This window comes from Mesoplodon mirus (genome assembly GCF_964341445.2).
Source record: "Mesoplodon mirus genome assembly, chromosome: X".
NCBI lineage: Eukaryota > Metazoa > Chordata > Mammalia > Artiodactyla > Ziphiidae > Mesoplodon > Mesoplodon mirus.
In genome coordinates, this window is record NC_138981.1 from 841,811 (window position 1) to 857,381 (window position 15,571).

Here is a 15,571-nt window from a genome sequence, read left to right on the forward strand (position 1 = left end):
CCGGACGTGCAGGCTCAGCGGCCATGGCTCACGGACCCAGCCGCTCCGCGGCACGTGGGATCTTCCCGGGCCGGGGCACGAACCCGTGTCCCCTGCATCGGCAGGTGGACTCTCAACCACTGCGCCACCAGGGAAGCCCACTTCCGCTATCTTTGATTGGCCAAAGCAAGCCACGGGCCAGCCCAGACTCAAGCGACAATGAACCCCCTTGGAGGAGCTGTAAGAATTCACACCCATCCAGATTTCTCCACAATAGCGATCTCTGTTTGATCAGGTTCCACGTGATTTCCAAAAAAAGTTCATTCTTACATGAAGTCAAGATAAGATGTGTTCACAGCAATGATAATGAACCACAGTGTTGGTTCCACCAGCCTTAATGTCAAGATTCTGCCGTACCGAATTGTGTCAGAATGTGCAGCGTGACACGACCTCTCACCTCTACGCCGGCACCAGTCTGTTTCTGAATCTGCCCAGCGCTGCTGGATGTAACGTCAAAAAGGCACAAGGGGCGCAGCCGAACGCCATGAGCTGCGCGCTTTGCTATCAGATTCACCTCAGCGAACGCGTGTCAGGGTTTACTGTGTACTGAGAACTATTACGTAACAGACAGATTTCCCTGCCCCACCAGAGAGCAGAGACCTGGGAGCCATGAACATAGCACAGCAGCATTTTTACAGCACACTGTGCCACCAGGGAAGCCCCTGTATAGGCATAACCTCTAGAGTTCTGGGTTAGCCAGGAGAACTGGCAAAGAGAAAGAGGGGCTGCAGGTGTGGAGGGGTGACTGACAAAGTCCAGGACCTTTTCTCTGGGATGCTGCCTAGATTTAGGGTTCTAAGCCTTGCCTAGGATGTGGAGTAAGTCTCCAGGGATAGTAACGCATCGCCCCCAGTTTGCCAGAGCCTGAGGGGTTAACGTCCAGGGCTCTGAAATCTGGGGTCACAATTTCCTTCTTAGTCCTTTCACCCCTCAGCCACAGGCTCAGAGACCACACTACGTCTCTGACCTGTGGGCCCAAAAGGGTGTCCTGAGCACAAGGGTGTCATCGGGGCCGTGCCTGGCCTCGGGAGCCCTTGAAGGCTCTTCCTAGGGCACCAAATACCCCTGTGCTGACGCAGTTGTTCCAAGGACGGGGCAAGGCCAGCACTTCATGTCCTGGGCACCACTGACCACATGGTCCATCTGTGTAGGACCTTTCCTGTGTTCCTAAAGGAATGGATCCTTTATAGGACAATATTGGATGAACTAAACATTCTGAGAGGACCAGAACCCAGCCTGGGTGCTCGGAAAGGGATCTCTACCTTCTCAGGTGTGGATGCCTCTAAACAGGATAACTTTGTCCGTGAAAAGGACTGAAGCCCTGACACAAGGCTACCACGTGGATGGACGTTGAACACACGATGCTCAGTGAGAGAAGTAGACCCAGGACACACAGTGTGTGATTCCGTTGGTAGGAAACGTCCAGAACAGGCAAATCCCTAGACACAAGAAAGGAGATTTATGGTTGTCAGGGGCTGGGGGAGGGGGAGGGGGAGTGGGAGTGACTTTTCATGGGGACGGGGTCTCCTTGGGGGGATGAGAAGGTTTGATAGAGGTGATGTTTGCACAACAGTGTGAAAGTCCTAAATGCTTCTGAGCTGTTCACTTGAAATGGTTAAAATGGTCAGTTTTATGTTATGTGCATTTTACACGAATAAAAACCTAAAAATATGGTGTTTTGGCTTTTTCTTTGATTTCTCCTTTCCCGGGTTCTTGGTCTAACTCTGTACCGGAACCAAACTTGGGTCCGCTCACCTGTGTGCAGTAAAGCCAATCTCCTTCACCCCCGTGGCGAGGGAAAGTGCAGCTTTATTGCAGGGCCCAGCAAGGAGAACAGGGCTGGTGCTCAAAAAACCCAAACTCCCTGAAGGGCTTCGGCAAAGCCTTTTTAAAGGCAAAGTGTGGTAGGCGTGTCCCAGGAGGTGTGATCAGCTCCTGCACAATTCTCTGGTTGACGGTGAGGTACCAGGACAGGGTCACAGGGGTTAAGGTCATCAGTCCTCAGGTGCCAGTGGGTCCGGGAGCTGCATGTTCATGATCACAGAGATTTAATTTTATTTATTTTTTCTTTATGGATGGCCCATTGTCTACCGCCTTCTACTAATGCACCCACCTTTCCCCACCGTGTGGCCCTCTCTGCCATAAACAGAGTTTCTGTTTATATAAGAATGTGTTTCTGTTCTGTTAGTGTGTTTGCCTATTCATAACCCTAATCTCAATATTCAGGAGGGTACTCCTCTATCTCTCCATTTTTTTCTTCTTAAAAATGTCTTAGGGGCTTCCCTGGTGGCGCAGTGGTTGAGAGTCCGCCTGCCGATGCAGGGGACACGGGTTCGTGCCCCAGTCAGGGAAGATCCCACATGCCGCAGAGCGGCTGGGCCCGTGAGCCATGGCCGCTGAGCCTGCACGTCCGGAGCCTGTGCTCCGCAACGGGAGAGGCCACAACAGTGAGAGGCCCATGTACCGCAAAAAAAAAATAATAATAATAAAAAAATAAATAAAGTCTTAATCCTTTTTTCTTGGCTTCCCTGGTGGCGCAGTGGTTAAGAATCCGCCTGCCAATGCAGGGGATACGGGTTTGAGCCCTGATCCGGGAAGATCCCAGCAACTAAGCCCCCGTGTGCCACAACTACTGAAGCCCGCACACCTACAGCCCATGCTCTGCAACAAGAGAAGCCACTGCAGTGAGAAGCCCACGCACCGCAAGGAAGAGTAGTCCCCGCTCACCGCAGCTAGAGAAAGCCCATGCAGCAACGAAGACCCAACGCAGCCAAACATAAATAAATAAATTTATTAAAAAAGAAAGTAGATGGTGGGTCCAGGAGCTGGGGGAGGGTGATGGGGAGTGAGTGTTTCATGGGGAGAGTCCCAGTTTGGGAAGATGAACAAGTTCTGGAGACGGACGGTGGGGAGGGTTGCACAAGGTGCCCCTGAACTGTGCACCTAAAAATGGTTAAGATGGGAAATTTTATGTTGTGTGTTTTTATCACAATTAAAAATAAATTTTTACAAGTGTACGTTCTGCCTCTGAAGTATAAAAAGAGTTTTCTTTTAGAGGAAGGACCCAACGTTGGAAGGCAGGGCCAACAGTAGGCAAAGCCGGCAAAACCCTAAAGTCTCTGACGTTTGTAAAACAGCAGAAAAGTGACATTAGAGGTCGCGCCTTAGGTACCACTGGCCCTTATTTGGCGCTGAGCTTTGTGTTACATGAAGCCACATTCAGCCGTGGTGTCTTTCCCCTCGCACTTTTCGTGGCTCCTGCTTCCCTTTTGTGGCAAGTGTCTTTTGGGATTGGCCGCAGGGAGCTGGGCGGGGCTGCCTTTGTGGGTGTTTGTAGCTTGTGTCGTGTCTAACTCTGTGGTCGCTAGCCAGCCCAGTGGGGTGTCATCTGTGAATATCCCTACCACCCACGGTCCTGACTCACCGGCCCATGATGGGAGGGGCCAGGGGTCAGTGGTAGTCACGCATCTCTGTGTCAGGGCACATGCACCAGGAGCATGTGTGAAGATGCGGAACACCGAGCCCAAAGCCGGTGCGTGGAAAGAGGCACCAGAGCCGTACCCAGCAGCCTGTCCATCAGAGTTTCAGACCTGGTTCCCGGACGCTGGGATATTTGGGAATCTGTCAGCGTTTCGAAATGTGCCCCTGCTTGTGCTCCCTCGCTCTGTTCCAAATTTACGTCTGCTTTCCTGTCGCATGTTCACTGCTTGGACCTGCCCCCCGCAAGTGAGCAGTTTGATGCTCTAAAATGCATGAAAACTAACATTCCTTTCCCCAGAAAATCACATCTTTTCTTCGCTGTTGTTTTGATCGTTATGTGGGTCTTTCCTTCTCCCTGATGCGGCAGCCAACCGCGTATATATTCAGCCCATAATATTCCTCTCTCATCATTAAGCAGGTTCCGAGCGGCTACAGAGACTTTATTAGCATTATAAGTGGGCGTGAAAAAAAAACGAAACCGATAAGCCCTTCCTCCAGAAGATCAGGAGACACACTTCGGAATACATTTCAACTTTCGTATATAGAAGTGATTGAAATTACAGCCCAAGATGCAGTAACTGTAAAATAAGCGTAGGCCTCCTGACACCGAAATTCTTTACCCTGAAAATGGATATTTTACCCCAAGCAACAGCCCTCCAGGGGATCGTCCCCGGAGGCTGACTTAGTGAAACCAGCTTTTGTAACCTTTGGAAGCACACGGAGAACTTAATCAACCGGCTCAGAGAGGGCTTTCTGGAATCCCGGGGCGGCCGTGCAAACTTTTGCTCTCCTGGTTTGGAAAACTTGGGAGGCTGTGTCCCTACTCCCCGCCACACACACCCCCCAACACACACACACAGACCTCCCCAGCTTGGTCCTAGGGCTGTCTCCTTCGAGCTCCTTGGAGCCGAAGACCCAGGTGCACCTAAGCAGGTATGAACCATGAAACGCCACGGCTATTAACCAGAGTTAAGCACCTAGAAAGGCTGCAGAAATTACCTTGGGATCAAGTGATCCCTTGCTTCCTTAACGCGGGATTCTAAAACCTCCGGGGGCCGTGCAATGATGCCCCGAGTCTGGGGGAGAAAACGTGACCTTTGCATTTCCAGATTGTGCCTTAGGTAGGATGGCAGGTGGAAAACGGGCAATTACACTGAACTTGCTGCTGATGTATTTCTACAGCCCTGGTACCCACATCCCTGTGGCTTCGGGTACTTGGGTTGCCAGTTATCTTGTCCATTTCATTTACATGGAAGCACCCCGGGTGGAAAACGCAGTTAAGGTTGTGTACACTGCTTAGCTGGGTTCATCCAAAGAACCTAATATGTGTGTCTGGCAAAGGGAGACATGGATTTTTCTGGTTTTGCCTCCTCCGATTATTATTTTTCTTTTTTAGTGGGCAAAGAAAGCAGTCCCTGACGTTCTCTGTCAATGCTTTGTCCGCATCTCAGAAGCGTTTCACTGTCCCCCAGGAAGGACCTTGAAATCCCACAGAGCAGCCCTCTCGGGGAACACAGCAAGTGGTTAGTAATCCACCACCCGGGATCATGAAACAACAGAGTGCGTCTCTACAACCACGTCTAGGACACAGGAATCTATCCTCCGCTTTGGTTTCACAGAAATAGAAACTCTGCAAAGAAGCTGGGCAGGAAATACAGAATTCAGGAGAGGCGAAAGCTAATTTGGGATAAGCAGAGATTCTCCAACAGTGAGGTGCGTCTGAATCACGCAGAGGGGAGGTCTGGGGAAAATGCAGGTTCCGAGTGGTGGATCTGGCTGGGACCTGAGGCTCTGCGTTTTTAACCTGCCCCGTGGGATGCTGATGCTCCTGGTCCCGGGACCCCTCCATCCCCGCTCTGCTCGTCCCCTGGAAAAGCGAGGTCATAAAAGGTTTATGGGATGGAGAGAAAGAAGGATTGAGGGCAAAGTGAGTGGTGGTCTCTAAATTCCGCTTAGACCTCAGCACCTTGTGGAGAATACAGTTTTATTTCCCACCCACAGTGGGTGTCGGCAGCATCCCTACCCCAGGGCCCCCAAGGCTCTAGACCGAGGAGATTTTTCAAGCAGAGACTAACGCTGAGTTGCTGACACGCAGCCCTCTCCCCGTAGAAAAGCTCCATTCCTCCCATCCTGGAAGTTGTCAGCAAGCCTCAGGGACTGTGGATAAGGGATGGAAATTTGGGGTCATTCTGGGGTCTCTGGGGTGACTGATAGAAATTTGGGATGATCCTGGGGGGGTCTCTGAGCTGAGTGATAAAAATGTGGGGTGATTTTCGGGGTTTTGAGGGATGAGGAATGGAAATGTAGGGTGAATGGGGGTCTCTGGGGTGAGGGATGGAAATTGGGGTGAATGGGGGAACCCCTGGGGTGACCGTCACAGCGCCTATCAGAGCTTCGCACTCTTGAGGGGTGCGGGGCGCTGTCTCCACTGTGAACCCCTCCCCGTCACCCCGCAATCTCTCCTGCATCTGACCTCTGCCCACGGGTTACCTGCTTTTCCAGGAACAGAAGCTCCGCTCAGACACAGCCCCGGGGGCTGGGAGGGAGTTTCCGAAACTGCAGCAGCAAAGGAGATAAACCCGGGAGATAAGCATGCCCTTCTCCTATTTAAATTAAAAAAACAAAAAAACCCAAAACTGTTACCGAGCCTGTTCTGCAGCTCCCCCTGCAGGTGAGGTAGTGCCTGGTGTGGAAGAAAAAGTGCAAATGGGAGAAGGAGGCCCCCTTCGTTGGGCCCGGTGGCCTCTCCCGGGCTCCAAATTTGGGCGAGGGCTTCGTACCAGCCCCTGGCGGCGCGGTGTCTGGCTGAGGTTGGAAACCCGAAAACGGAACGGCCAACGATTTCTCTCCTGGGTTGCATCCCAGGGCGTCCCCGGGAAGAATAGTTTCTGCATTCGAAAGAGAATCAATCTGGGGCTTCTGAGAAGCCCACCGGCCCAGAACGACCCCTGTGCCCAGTGGTACCTCTCCCACGAGGGAGGGGCACATCCCAATCCCCCACTGCTTACAGCGAGCCATCCACGATGGGGCACCAGCCCTGCTTTGCCAAAGTCCTGCGACGAGGGAGGCCCCCTTCACTGGCCGCAGCTCTTCAGACCCCAGCTCGCCTGGACCCGGTTTGCCTAGAGCGGTACTGACCCCTAGTGACCAAAACTTCCCAATCAAGGCACAAGCCCCAGGACAGGATGCCGCCCTGCTCCCTGGCGGGCAGCTTAACAACATTTACCATTCCTTGGGGGCCAAGAGCACCCTAAATATGATGCCCCGCCTGAAGGTGTTGCCCAGAGCGCCTGCCCCCAAGCTTCACCCTGAGCCCCTGAGCCCTCCGTCCACAGGGACCAGGGTCTACCCATGGCGGTGTGAGCATCATAAGAAACAGATCGATTCCCAATAGAAACCCAGTTCTCAGCGTCCCCTTGAAGACTTTGGGGTTGAATAATTAAGGGGTGACATGTAAGTATTTCAGAAGATGCAACCCCCCCAAAAAACACCCTATATTTTCACGGATCCCCAAACGAGAGAGACCTTTCACCAACAAGACAGTTGGGCAAGAAAGATTCAGGGGGGTCGCCCTGAGCTGTCCACCCTTGCACGGAGGGGTGCAGAGGGAACCCCGGACGTAAAGGTCAGCAGGGTCCTTCCACTGGATTTCTGAGACGCATCCGTACCGGAATTTGTCTCTTCTTTTAAGGACGCTGGTCCAGTCAGATAAAGGACCCACCCTAGGGACCTCATCGCAACTCATTACTTCTGCAAAAACCCTATTTCCCACTGCTGTCAAAGTCACAGGTACCAGGGAGTCAGATTTCAGTATATCTTTGGGGGGACAATTAAACCCACACCAGGGGACATTGGCCAGAGCAGCTCTGACCACCCACCCAGCCACCAAAGCATCCAGGGGCTTCCTGCACCTTCTGACTCAGAAAATCCTGAGCTACAAGGAAGGCCTTTGCACTCAGGTCCTGCTGGGCGGAACTTGGGAGGGTCGGTCTGTGCTGAAAGCTTTTTGCCTTGCTGGGCTAGGAGCCCGGCTGGCTAGCATCGTGTCCTGGGGTTTGTGCTTTCATTGGGAAGTTTTGGTCACTAGGGGCCAGTAGCGCTCTCTGCAAGCCCGGTGCAGGAGCGCTGGGCTCAAAAGTGAAACTGAAGCTTGAATTGGGCACCGTGGTCGGGGGTGGGAGTGGTGAGGGAGGCCGAGCTGTGAGCCTGGGGGGCACAGTCCAACACCTGGGAGCCCCCAGGGTGGGGAGGGACGTCTGGAGCCCCGGAATATCTCATGAGGGCAGCTCAGAGGTGGCCCAGGAGCACTGCACACTGTCCGAGCCGTCCCCCAGGAGCGACCCCTCCAGGGGACCCAGAGTAATGGGCCAGCACCAGACTAAGTCCTGCCTCTCAGGAAGTTGGAGAGAAGTGTAGCTCAAAGGCAGGACCTGAAAGTAAGGAGGTCACATTTTCCATCAGGCATCCTGGAGGGTGTGGGTCCCAGTTGGTTTTGTTTGGAGATTTCTGACTGTGTGTCCAGCACGTTCTCCTAACGGTCTGGGCAGAGGATGCTGTCCTCTGGGTCCTGCCCTGTCTTTCTTCGGTCCAAACTATGCACTACGTGATTTTGACTCTGTCTTGCCATGTTGGTCGATGTATTTTCTTGTTCTTTTCATCTCTGCTGAGGCTTTTCAGTTCTTTCTGTAAACTAAGGCAGAAGGCTGGGATGAAGAGTCTTAACGTTTTTAAGAATGGGTCTTGCTTATGTCTACCGACCTTAAACTTTATATATATATATATTTTTTCAGATTATTTTCCATTATAGGTTATTGCAAGATATGAATAGTTCCCTGTGCTGTATGGTAATTCCTTGTTTTTATATACTTTATATAAGATAGTGAGTAGAGTTCCCCGTGCTATACAGTAGGTCCTGTTGTTTATCTATTTTATGTACAGTGGTGTGTATCTGTTAATCCCAAACTCCTAATTTAACCCTCCCCTCCCTTTCCCCTTTGGTACCCATAAGTTTGTTTTCTATGTCTGGGAGTGTGTTTCTGTTTTGTAAATAAGTTCCTTTGTATCATTTTTTTTTAGATTCCGCATATAAGTGATATCATATGATATTTGTCTGTGTCTGACTTCACTTAGTATGATCATCTCTAGGTCCATCCATGTGGCTGCCAATGGCATAATTGCATTCTTTTTCATGGCTGAGTAATATTCCCTTGTATGTACATGCCACATCTTTTTTATCCATTTGTCTGTCGATGGACATTGAGGTTGCTTCTAAGGGTGGGTCTTTAACCCAGTATAACCGGTGTCATTATAAGAAGAGAAGAGGGCTTCCCTGGTGGCACAGTGGTTGAGAGTCTGTCTGCTGATGCAGGGGACGCAGGTTCGTGCCCCGGTCTGGGAGGATTCTACATGCCGCAGAGCGGCTGGGCCCATGAGCCATGGCCGCTGAGCCTGCGCGTCCGGAGCCTGTGCTCTGCAACGGGAGAGGCCGCGACAGTGAGAGGCCCGCGTACTGCAAAAAAAAAAAAAAAAAAAGAGCAGCCCAGCCCAGCCTTCCTGTGCCCTGAAGACGCTCCTTCTGGAAGTTGGGACGAAGTGGAGCTATGGTACAACTTGCCGGGCTACAGCCTCCCCAGAATGTTCACTCACAGAGGTCCTGCTTCTAAGTAGCTGCTGCTCTCACGTCTGTTTTTCTCTGGAAGAGTGACTGACTTGCTTCTCCCACCCCCCTTCTCTGCCCAGGAGGAGAGTCTGGGGAAGCAGGAAAAGTGTGACTCTGAGGGGGCGGGGGCAGGTGTCGGCAAACGGTTAGGCTCACCCAGCACCTGGGGCGGGCTTCTCAGCCTCACCCCACGGGCATCTGGGGAGGGAGGACTCTCTGATGCGGGGCGTCCTGAGCCCTGTGGGGTGTGCAGCAGCATCCCTGGTCTCCACCCACCACATGCCAGGAGCATCTCTCCCCGCAGTGTGACACCGAAAACGTCTCTGGACATTGTTATTTGTCCCCTGGGGGCAAAGTCACCTCTGGTTTGGAACCACTGCCACAGACAGACAGACAGAGGAGTGACAGCCTGATAAATGGACAGATGCATGATCGGTGGAGATGATAGATGAATGATGGATAGATGACGGATAGAGGGATGCACAGATACATAGATAGATGGATAGATAGTCTCTCATGCTAGGTCAAGGTTTCTCAGCCTCAGCACTACTGACATTTGGGGCTGGGTGACTCTCTGATGTGAGGCGTCCTGTGCCCTGTGTGGGGCAGAGCAGCGTCCCCAGTCTCACAGCCAAAATGTCTCCAGTTGTTGCCAGGTGTCCCCTGGGGGCAAAGTCATGTCTGATTTTGAACCACTGCCACAGACTGACAGACAGATAGAGAGGTGATAGATGGATGGATAGATAGATGCATGATCGATATACATGATAGATGAACGATGGGTAGATGATGGATAGTTAGGTATGTATTAAGAGATACACAGAGATAGATGATACATAGATACACAGAGAGATTGACAAGAGATAGATACATAGGTAGGTAGATAGATGATAGAGAATATAGATAGATGGATAGATGGATAGAGAGATAGAGAGATGATAGGTGATAGATAGTCTCTAATGCTCGGTCAGGGTTTCTCAGCCTCAGCACTGCTGACATCTGGGGCTGGATGACTCTCTCACATGGGGCGTCCTGGGCCCTGTGGGGTGTGGGGCAGCATCCTGGTCTCCACCCACCATGTGCCAGGAGCTCCCCCATCCCAGCTGTGACAACCAGAAATGTCCCCAGACATCACCAAGTGTCCCCTGGGGGTAGGAAAGCAAAATCCCCCCCATTGGGAGCGTCAGCAAACCTGTCTAAAGAACACATTCCATGGGAGGTGGGGTGTGAGGGCAGGTCTGGTGTGAAATAGTGTAAAGCAGAATTTAATCCTGCAGGAAGGCGGGAAAGGGAGGCGGAAGACGGGTCCTCACCCGTCTGCTGTCAAAACTGTGATCTCCGGCTCTGTGTATCAGCAACTGGGCTTTAGACGCGGAAGCTCTTTGCAAGCTGGGGGCCCCATGAAGCTCCCCGATGTCGGGGTGGGGAAGAGGAGTGTCCACACTGGGTGGTAAATACACCCCCAGCACCCGTCCCTGTTGAAGGCACACCGTGGGATCCTGTTGCCAGGTGAGGCGATGGACACAGGTTCCCCACCAGCGCCTGACACATCAATGTTCTTATGGGGGGGACGTCGGGCTTCAGTGGGTGTGGGCGTCTCACAGCCAGGCTGTGGGCAGACCTGGCTGCAGGCCCATGAGTCATCGCCGCGGCCCTGTTGATCAACCAGTGTCAGGGGAACTGCTACAGGGGGTGACGTCAGTAAAAACCATCCCAACGTAGATACGCAGCGCCTCGTCATTTCTGTTACAGCTGTGACTTTCAGACTGGCTGTCCCAAACGTGCTTTAGAAAAAGCCGCTTTGCAGAGGGGGGTGTTTTCTTTGAATTTTTTAAAATTTTATTTATTTTTATCTACCAGTTTCTTCAAATGTCTTTTTAAAATTTTTAAATTTTTAAATTTTAAATTTTTAAAATTCACCACAGATGATTAGTGAAAATGCAGAGCATCATACTTTTCTTCTTGCACGTCAACTACAGAAGCAGTTTTGTGCAATGAGAAATACTCATTTGTGTGACTTTCCATGTTAAACTGCTGTGACGTTCAGCTTCATTGCATGTAAGGTAGACCTAGTCCATCTGATCGTGTGTTCTGGAGAGTATTCTTTATTCAATAAAGTCTTAATTTAGTATAAAAGAAAGAAAAAGAAAGACATAACCTGTTTCTCATCAGGAAAAAAAGATTAAGAAGAGAATGTTTTATTGTTTCTCATCAACATTTGGAATATTTTGAAAAGGAACGATGAGGAAAATCATATGACAGTCATGGGACAACCGTGCGCGGATTCCACAAATGTTAATCAGCTGCACTGTTTCTTTCTTTTACTCATTCAGTAATCCACTCTTTCTTTTCCTTCATTCTTTCCGCAAATAAACACTCACGATGATATTCCAGCCACCTTGCAGGGGTTGTGCCTACAGCCAAGATTCCCTACCCCAAGCCGGGCAACCAGACAATCAGCAATGCAACTAAGTTTTCCAAAGCAAATTATATAGAAGGTGTAAGTTTTAATCGCTGTGGAGAAAAGCAGCAGGTGTAGGGCCTCAGGACAGGGATGGGTTTGTAAATTATCCAGTGTCTTGAGTGAGCAAGAAGGTGACAGCGGGCTCTGTGGGCAGAGGGGACAGCCAGGGCTAAACCAGCACCCCTGCAGGATAAAAACAGTCAACAAACGCGGGACGTCGAAGGGTGTGTTCTCCACCTGATACAGGGCGTCTACCCACAGCCCTCATTCTACTCAGTGAGGAGAGAGTGAAAGCTTTGTCCCCAAGATCGAGAGCAAGCCAAGGAGGATATTGCCATTTGCAGCAACGTGGATGGACCTGGAGATGATCACACTTAAGAGAAGTAAGTCAGACGGAGAAAGATCAATATCATAGGATACCACTTACAGGTGGAATCTAAGCTATAATATGAATGAATTTATTTACAAAACAAATAGATCCACAGACATGGAAAACAAACTCATGGTTAGCAAAGGGGAAAGGGTGGGAGAGGGATAAATTAGGAGTTTGGGATTAACACACACACACTACTATCTATGAAATAGATAACCAACAAGGACCTACTGTACGGCGCAGGGAACTATACTCAATATTTTGTAGTAACCGGTAAGGGAAAAGAACCTGACAAAGAATATATATGTATATAATAACCGAATCACTTTGCTGTACACCCAAAACTAACACAACATTGTAAACCAATAAAAAAAAATCTTTTTAAAACATGCAGATCAGAAAAGAGAAGTAAAACTATATGTATTTGCAGATGGCTATGAACATCTTAAGGAGTCCACTAAAAAATTCTTCGAACTAATAAACAGATTCAGCTTGGCTGCAGGATACGAGATGCACACGTAAACACACATGTGCAGTGGGCCATCCAAAAATGAAATTAAGAAAACAAGCCCGTTTACAATAGCATCCAAAAGAACAAAATACATCCGTTTTTACTGATGAGTAATTTTACCCATAAATAAATAAATAACATCAGTTTAACCAAAGAGTGCAAGATTTATACACTGAAACCTACAAAGCTTTGCTGAAAGGGATGAGAAGACCCAAATAAATAGAAAGATATCCTGTGTTCGATCAGAAGCCTTAATCTTAAGACACCGACACCTCTGAAATCTTCCGCGTGGTCTTCAGATTCAATGCAATCCCTTAAAAAAGCCCAGTTGCCTTTTTTTGCAGAAATTGACAAGCTGATCCTAAAATTCACACAGAAATGCAAGGGATCCAGAAGAGTCAAAATATTCTCGACAAAAAAGAAGGAGTGAGGGCTCATGCTTCCTTGGAGCACGTGATGGCTGCTGAGTCCCCAGCCTTGGTGGCCTGTCCCCGGGCCCTGAGGTGCTTCCAACCCACCCCATCCTGATGCCCGGAGCAGCACTGGACCGGAGGGATGGAGCTGTTGGGAATAGTTTAACATTTCCTCCTCCTTTGTGAGTTCCTGGAAGGCTGGAGTGTGCCCATCCAGGTCCACATTCAGTTCTCAGAATGTGACCTATGACAAAGGTTACACTTACCCTTTAATAAAGGGTAAAATGTATTGGGTCAGAAAAAAACAAAACAAAATACCCAAGCCCCAAACAGGGAAAGTGAGAATGAGAACACACAGTGCATTGTGCCAAAGTGACAGTCTAATGGTGAGAAGCCCTGTGAAGTTGGTGGTGGCTAGAGAGGACTCTGGCGCCCATGCCCCCACCCCACCCTGCATGCTCTCCCCAGGCTGTCCCAGAAGGACCCTTACAAGACACCCAAGACCAGGCAGCATCTCCTTTACTCTCCTTCCCCTTGTCTACACCCTGGTGGGAACTCTGAGCGAATCTGAAAAAGCCAGGGAAAAGCACAGAAGATGAAAACCAGACTGAGAGAGGGTCATACAGAGTGAACTAAGTCAGAAAGAGAAACGCAGATATGTGGAGTCTAGAAAGATGATACAGCTGAACTTACTGGCAAAGCAGAAATAGAGACACAGACGTAGAGAACAGATGTATGCAGGCCAAGGGGGAAAGGTGGGTGGTGGGATGAATTGGGAGATTGGGATGGACATCTATACACTACTATGTATAAACTAGATAACCAATGAGAACCTACTGCCTAGCACAGAGAATTCTACTCGGTGCTCTGTGGTGACCTACATGGGAAGGAAATCCAAAAAAGAGGGGATATATGTATACATACAGCTGATTCACTTTGCTGTACAGTACAAACTAACACAACAGTGTAAAGCAACTATACTCCAATAAAAATTAGTTTAAAAAAAAAAAGATGAGCACCAGGGGGTCCCGAGAAACATCACGCTGTCGCTTGTCCAGACCTTTAGTTATTCACCTTCTCTCGTGTGTGTCATGCTTGACCAGACATAGCGGCCTGCACGACGGTAAACAGGTAGTGTGTCGGGGTCCCTAAGACCACCCTCGGGTTCTATGATTCACTACAAGGACCTGCGGAAATCAGCAAGACCGTTATATTCACAGTTCTGGTTTCATACGGCAAAGGGATACAGACTGAAATCATCAAAGGCAAAAGATGCAAGGAGCAGGGTCCAGGAGGGACTAGGCTTCTCAGTGTCGTCTCCCTGTGGGCTTGTCTGGACAGGGCTTACTTCTCCCAGCCATGATGTCTGCTGACAGGCATGGGGTATTTGTCAATGGGAAAGTTCAGCCAGCCTTGGCGTCTAGGCTTTTTATTGGGGTCGGTCACATAGCACGGAGCGTCCACATGGCTGACCTGAGTTACTCAGCCCCTCCCGAGGTCTGGATATGGCGTGACCCGCAGTCCCATCATAACTCACATTGGAACACAGACCACTGGGCATGACCCAAGGCTCTAGGCAAACAAGGCAGGATGTTCCAAGGTTTCATAGGTGACCTCCTAGGAGCTGGTCAAGGGTCAGACCTTTCTTTGCAGTGGGCAGGGTGTGGACCACCCAGGGCTGCTGAGGTAACTCTTTACTACCCAAGTGTGTTCATTCTGCAGCCACTCAAATCCTGTAAGAATCAGGAACAGGAGTCCTGCCCGGAAGGAAAGCTCAGGAGAACGTCCACTGCTCAGATTTTCAGATGTCTCCCTTGAGGCTGAGCCTTACATCCAACTCCCTGATGGACGCCTCCCTTTCGTGGCTCATCAGGGAAGCCACTTAAACATGGCAGGACTGAGCCTTCCCCCAGCTCCATCCCCTTTGCCAGTACCTCCTCTTTCCCTAACTCTGATCTGTACCAGCATTCCTGCATTTCTGAAGCCCCGAAGCCCCCGTTAGCTTGGGAGACATCATCTCTCCCTCACAGTCAGGATGTACTCCCCATGAAACCCCACCCCCGCTCTTGTCCAACCCCTCATGTGATGGACCCTCCTTGGGGACACCCAGTGCTGCGTTGGTGTCCCCAGCCCCCATGACCCTTCTGTTCAGCCTTGTCCCATCATGAGCTGGAAAGCCACTTCCTACCCACTCTGGCTGGTTTTAAATCCCTGGGATACTCAGGAACGTTCTGATGAACTGAATTGAACGGAACTGGGTTGGTTGTGAATGTGAGCAAGGGGGTGTCCTCCACCAAAGACATGAAGCCCCACCATGGTGGCCACTCTGTGAAGACCTGGTGAACTATCTGGTCCAACTCTTAGGAGGATGACCTTCTCCACGTCAATGATGAAAATGGGCAGTGACACGAGAGGCCCACCTGGCAGCTGGTCTGGGCAACCTCATGGGCCACCTGCTTGGACTTTAGGGAAGGTGACCTTCTCTGTATCTACGGTGAAGGGGGCAACTCCACCACGAAGGTTTCCCAATTCCTTGTAATGAGAAACACCACAGACGGGGGAGGAAATCAAGGAGGAAAAAAAAAAAGGAAGATATTGAGCTGAAACGTTCTTGTCGTGCAATCTGGGCACT